The sequence below is a fragment of the Muntiacus reevesi genome, chromosome 1, assembly GCF_963930625.1.
Source record: "Muntiacus reevesi chromosome 1, mMunRee1.1, whole genome shotgun sequence".
Lineage (NCBI taxonomy): Eukaryota > Metazoa > Chordata > Mammalia > Artiodactyla > Cervidae > Muntiacus > Muntiacus reevesi.
The window spans coordinates 132,408,781-132,414,846 of NC_089249.1; the positions used below are offsets into that span (position 1 = coordinate 132,408,781).

Sequence of the window (6,066 nt, forward strand, 5' to 3'; positions counted from 1 at the left end):
CTGCTTGATCATATAACCAGTTACCTAGCCATTCAGACCTACTCAAATAGGGCAAGGGGATGGTATCTCATAGAAGGGAGAAGCAGGTGAGACATAAAAGGATCAGTACTTGGATAAAACCAAACATCTAGAGTGTTGCATTTTTATTGTGAGATATCTGAAGAACACAGTGACAATTTTCAAAGCAGCAAAACAATAAATATGTCAACATGAGATTCTTACAAATTCTTGCTAACCAAAATTTATTAACATAGAAGTTTATGGTTCAAGCCTGTGAAATTTCAATGCCCCTTTATGAGGCAGTACAAAGTACTTTGGGCTTCCCTCGTGGCTCAGACAGGAAAGAATCTGCCTGCAATGCAGGAAACCCAGGTTCAGTCCCTGGGTTGGAAAGACCCATGGGGAAAGGAATGACTACACACTCCATTATTCTTGCCTGGGAAATCCCACAGACAAATAAGTCTGTTGGGCTACAGTCTGTGGGGTTGCAGAGTTGGACATGACTGAGCAATGAAGCACACACACATTCACAAAGTACCTTAGATTTGAGGGTCACACAGCCATTGGCTTAAATACTGTTTCATCACTTGCAATAATGACTTAGGGCAATTAAATTAACCTCCCCAAGTCTCATTTTCTTAATGGGATAAAAAGAATAATAATAGTCCTAATTCTTGAATTATGAAAATTAAATAATAAGATGATAAAATTTTCTCAAGAAGATGGTATATATCAATTCCTGATACATCATTTTTATTGATACAGTTGATAGTGTTAGATAGACAGGTGTGAGGCACAGCAGAGTAGTTGTCCATGTGGGCAAATTATGATAGTTTAAATGGGACACCAAAGGAATCCAGCAATAGTCTTCAGGACTGACAAGTACAAAAGAGAGTCGTTTTCTCTATCGGAGCAGGGACTGGAGTACACGGTAACCCAGCAGCAGGTTAGTTATTGAAGTCATGTTTATAGGACAAACAAGTAAAAAACTGATTTACAAACATAGGTTTCCAGTGATCAAAGAGATGTCAAATATTTATTCCCATATTCATTCCATGGATAAAAAAATAATGTTTGGAAATGTAATTGACTTGTCCAAAGTTGTAGAGTAATATTGGGTCTAGGATTTTAAGCCAATTTAAAGAACATATTTCTAACTACCGTACAATATTGTCCATCATATGTAAAGGTGAAACTAAGAAATCTCAGTTTGGGTAATTACAAGAATAACACATATAAAACTAATAGCACAAGTCTAACATGGGAACAGACATAGATATCTAGTAATCCCTGATTGAAATGGAACATATACTTGAGAGTTTTACATCTGAAAGCTCAGGAGGGTACAAGGAGTGATATATATTAAACCAGAAAAAAAGGACAAAATTGCCTCTACTAGTATTGCTACATTTGCAGCAGCTATTGTTACTGATAACAATAATAATAATAATATGACTAGTAGCATTAATAGAAATGTATTGCCCAAAAAGTGGGGAAAGGGGAATGTTAGTTCTACTTCCCTCTATTGACCATTGTGGTAGTGATGTCAAAAAGAGAAAATTTTAAAAATGGGTTATGATCAAAATTGAATTATCATAATAGTTAAAAGCATGTTATATAGAAGATTTAATTTGAAGATAATTTTTGAAGCATTGATATAATTAGCAAGAATTAAGTCTATTCTGTTTTACCACTGGGAGAAATCTAAAAATAATAGGTAAAAGGAAATAATATGTTGGAATTAACCTATAAGAATGTTCTTTTAATAAAGGGGTTCAGAAAATTATAAATAATAATTTAAAACTTGCTAGTACTGTGTATGTTTTGATTTCACTTAGTTACATTGATTCCCCTGGGAGGTTAGGGATACTGTTTAGGGGATTAAAGAAGACAACATGGAAGAGATTCAATCAGATATTTATGATCTCTCCCTAATATTGAAGCCTCCTTCCCTAATTTAACTGATCAAATTTACTTACTGATCCACATCTTTAATACTGTAAAAGTACAAAATATTTTAATTTTTGTGTCATCAAACAAAATGGAATTGATTAAAAAGTATAACACTTACATGTTCACTTCAGCAGCAGATATACTAAAATTGGAACGATACAGAGAAGATTAGCATGGCCCCTGTGCAAGGATGACATGCAAATCTGTGAAGCATTTTATGTTTTCATGCTCAGGATTGCAATTTCTGGAATCTATTGTGAGATGGGATTTTTACAAATCTCTGCCAAACTTATCTTTCTGCTTAAGACTTTCCACTACTATATGTATATGTATTGCATCATGTGAAAAAGTTTTGAAATTAAAATGAATAAAAAGTAGTTCTTCAACCAACCATGAGGGAAGATAGATGGGCAAAGTTGGCAAAATATGAATATGCAAAGAAGATCCCATTTTGAAAATATTAAGGCTTGAAAATAGAGACTGTAATGTTATTCATAACTGTGCTAGACCAATATGAAGAAATAGATGTTTCCTCTTTTTGAGAAATGTATTAATGTAACTAAAATATATTAAGACTTTTAAAAAGAAAGTATAATACTTAGTTTATATATGTACATATACAGTCAATCAGTTATATCCTCTGAATTATTTCACTTGTGCCGAGAGACATGTTTTGAATGTTTCCACAAGGTGCCCTACAACAGCTCAGAGAAACACACTGGAGTCTCATTTGATCACTCTCTTGTTCAGAACCACTATCTTCAGTGTGATTTCTCAGGAAATCATACACTCTGGGCACCTCACTATCTGTTCCATTTTGTTCCTTTTGCTGGAATGCTTTCTTCCTGAATTCTATATTTTGGCATGTCCAAGAATTCCGCCCCATTTTTGTATCTATACACACTTATCCCCAAGTGACTTCCTCTGTTTGCAGATTTGATTTCTATCTATACACTGACAGCTCCTGGCATATCCGCAGTTCCTCCCTCTCCTTTTAGCCTATCTAACACTGGCATGTAGATGTCAAAGAATCATGTCAAGCTTAACACTTCCAATCCCTCCATTCTCTCCCAATTTCCCCCGTTCTGATATAGTTCCACTATTCACTCAGTTTATGTGGTCCAACTGAAACATATGTGTTCAGTCATGTCTGACTCTTTGTGACCCCATGGACTATTGCCTTCCAGGCAGGAATACTGGAGTGGGTTACCATTTCCCTCCCCAGGGGAATCTTCCTGACCCAGGGATCGAACCAGTGTCTCTTGCATTTCCTTCATTGGTGGGTGGGTTCTTTATCTGCTGAGCCACCAGGGAAGCATCCATCTGAGGGATCAGTCTTTATACCTCTTTGTAATCACTCTATCTAATCCATTGGCAAGTGCTTTTGACTCTAGCTTCAAGTCACACCCTGACAACAAGCACATCTGATAATTCTATCATCATCCTGGCCAAGTTACTGTCATCTTTCACACTGATTGTCACTACAGACTTCTATCTCTTTCACTCATACCTCCTATTGCCAGTTTCATGTGCAGCAACCAGAATAATCTATTAAAAAATAAATCAGATTATGTCAATCTCCTGCTCAAAAACTTGCATGACCTTTTATAATCTCTCATGACTCAGGATGAAATCCAAACCCTTTATCACACTCTACAAGACTCCATACAATCTAGTTCCTGCTTATCTTCCTGACCTCATCTCATAACACTCTCCATTTTATTCTGCTCTAGCCACTCTGGCCTCTATCTGTTCTCTCTGTTTGCAACACTATTTATTCCCTTAGATCTTCAAAAGTCTCTCTCCTTTCCTTCACTCAGATCTTTGTTCAAAGTTACCAGTTCAGAGAAGCCGTCCTGTTGATTCTTTAAAATAACACCTCTACCAAATCCCCTTCTGTAGCCATCTGTCACCTTATCTATTTTATGTGTCTCATAGCACTAATTATTGCCCCCACATATATTTATTTATTGCTTTTTTCTGACTCTTCCACAGAACACTGGAATAAAAATTTCAGTAGGACAGTAAGAATTTTCTGTTTGTTTTAAACACTATTATATGTCTAAAAATTAGAACAGTGCTTGGCACATAGTAAGAATAAATTAAGTTAAAAATTATCAGTGATAAGAAATTTGGTGTTACATGAACTCCTACCAGATACTAAATAAAGGATTTATATTAATGAAAATTCGGGCTAGATAAAGCATTGCTTCACCTATATTTCCCATAGTGTACTTCAAAGGATTTCATTAGTGTGAGAATTTGAACATATACCCTTCTGACAATCAGATAATGATATTTCCAACAGCACAGGAACAATACTCAGAAGATGATACAAGCCCAAACCTATGAGGCCATTTGCTGCACTGCTCTGAGAGGTTTCCAAGGTTTCTCTGGCGTGTGTCCCCTCTTGTTGCAGCTGATTTTGTGTGAGTACAAGAGCATTCCTTGGCTATTGGGCTCTGACAAAAGCAGAAATTCCACCCAAACTCAATAAGATGCTTGTTACTGCAGATGAGGACTCCCAACCCAGTAATAACGTGCATATCTGGAACTTCTTTAGAATGTACCTGTTCAAGGCAAAATTGTCTTAGATATAAAATCAGTTTGTACTGAATCCATCTCTAAATATTTTATTCAGCCCAATACTTGTATATGTATTTTTGATATCTTAGCTTTCTAAATTCTGATCAGGTTATATTTTTACCTGGTAAATTTGACTTTTAACGTTTCTTCTACAGTCTATCTGCTTGTAGAGTTTAAGCTTTAAAGTGAAGTCGCTCAGTCGCATCCATCTCTTTGCGACTCCATGGACTGTAGCCTACAACGCTCCTCCATCCATGGGATTTTCCAGGCAAGGGTTCTAGAGTGGGTTGCCATTTCCTTCTACAGGGGATCTTCCAGACCCAGGGATCGAACCCGGGTATCTACCTTTGTAGGCAGGGCCTTTACCATCTGAGCCAACAGGGACAGAATCCAAGTTTAAGCTTCATTTGTCTATAAAAGAAAGTCAGTAGTGAGAGGCAAAACACAAGGTCAGTAAGTTTCAGCCCAGAACCGGCTCCAGGTTCAGCAGGTCTCATTAAACTAGAGTACTTCCGGCAAACTTAGCCCTTGTGTCATCTTTCACGATCCTGTGAGACTCTCTCCTCGAGCTTGTCTTTGTCTCCGTTAGAACCACTCCGTTGCGTCAGTTCCTGCATCCCTCTCACTATCAGGATCATTTCGCTTCGGTGAAGGGCAATTTCAAATTTTAGAGGAAAGTTTTGGAACTTTTAAATATGGATAGAAATGTTCATTTAAGAGAGACCTTAGAACAAAAAAGAATACAATTCTGAGTATGCAACGGTTTGCCTTCCTTAAATAACATGACTCTTTGCGACCCCACGGACTATAGGAAGGTCAGAGACACAGCAGTCCATGGGATTTTTCAGACTAGAATACTGAAATGGGTTGCCATTTCCTACTCTAAGGGATCTTCTAAGGGATCTTCCTGACCCAGGGATCGAACCCATATTTCTTGGGTCTCCTGCATTGGCTGGATTCTTTACCACTAGCACCACCTGAGAAGCCCTTTAATAGTATGAGGGGGCTCTAGGATATGACCTGAACCACAATATTGTTTCCCTAAAGACTTCCAAGAAAAAGACAAGAAAAGAGGCAAATTCAGTTCTACCTTTTCTATTTGTATCCTACCTTTCCCTGACTTCCACTTCCTCCAATCATAAATTTAATTCAATCTCATGGACTTCTTAATCTTTTTCCCCCTCTTTTTCATGAAGATTTCCTGAAATTAAACTACCCATGAAGGAGATTCCTGGTATATGAACTTCAAATTCCATTTAGTACATCTCTCTGTGACATTATTAAGGACTTCTCACATCCCAGGACACAAGGGAAAAAAGTTTATTACAATATTCAAAGTCCTCCTAGGCACATACCTTGAGGCTTCCTTGGCCTCTATCAATGTGCACATCTTTTCCTAAGGCCAGGAAGTATAAAAACTTGTCTGGAAAAAGCTAGTTGCAGGGTCTGAAAAGGACATGGGGTTGATGAAACAATCTGAACGAGTTAGGCCAATTTATTTTAGGAGCTATATCTCAGAGATTGCTA

The 6,066-nt window shown here is 37.3% G+C and overlaps 1 non-coding gene across 1 annotated transcript; it reads left to right on the forward strand.

Moving 5' to 3' along the window:
* The first annotated feature begins 2,071 nt into the window (after positions 1–2,071).
* Positions 2,072–2,178, forward strand: LOC136156703 (U6 spliceosomal RNA). Its single transcript, XR_010661190.1, has one exon. It is a non-coding gene; the product is annotated as a U6 spliceosomal RNA (small nuclear RNA).
* The last annotated feature ends 3,888 nt before the right edge of the window (positions 2,179–6,066 follow it).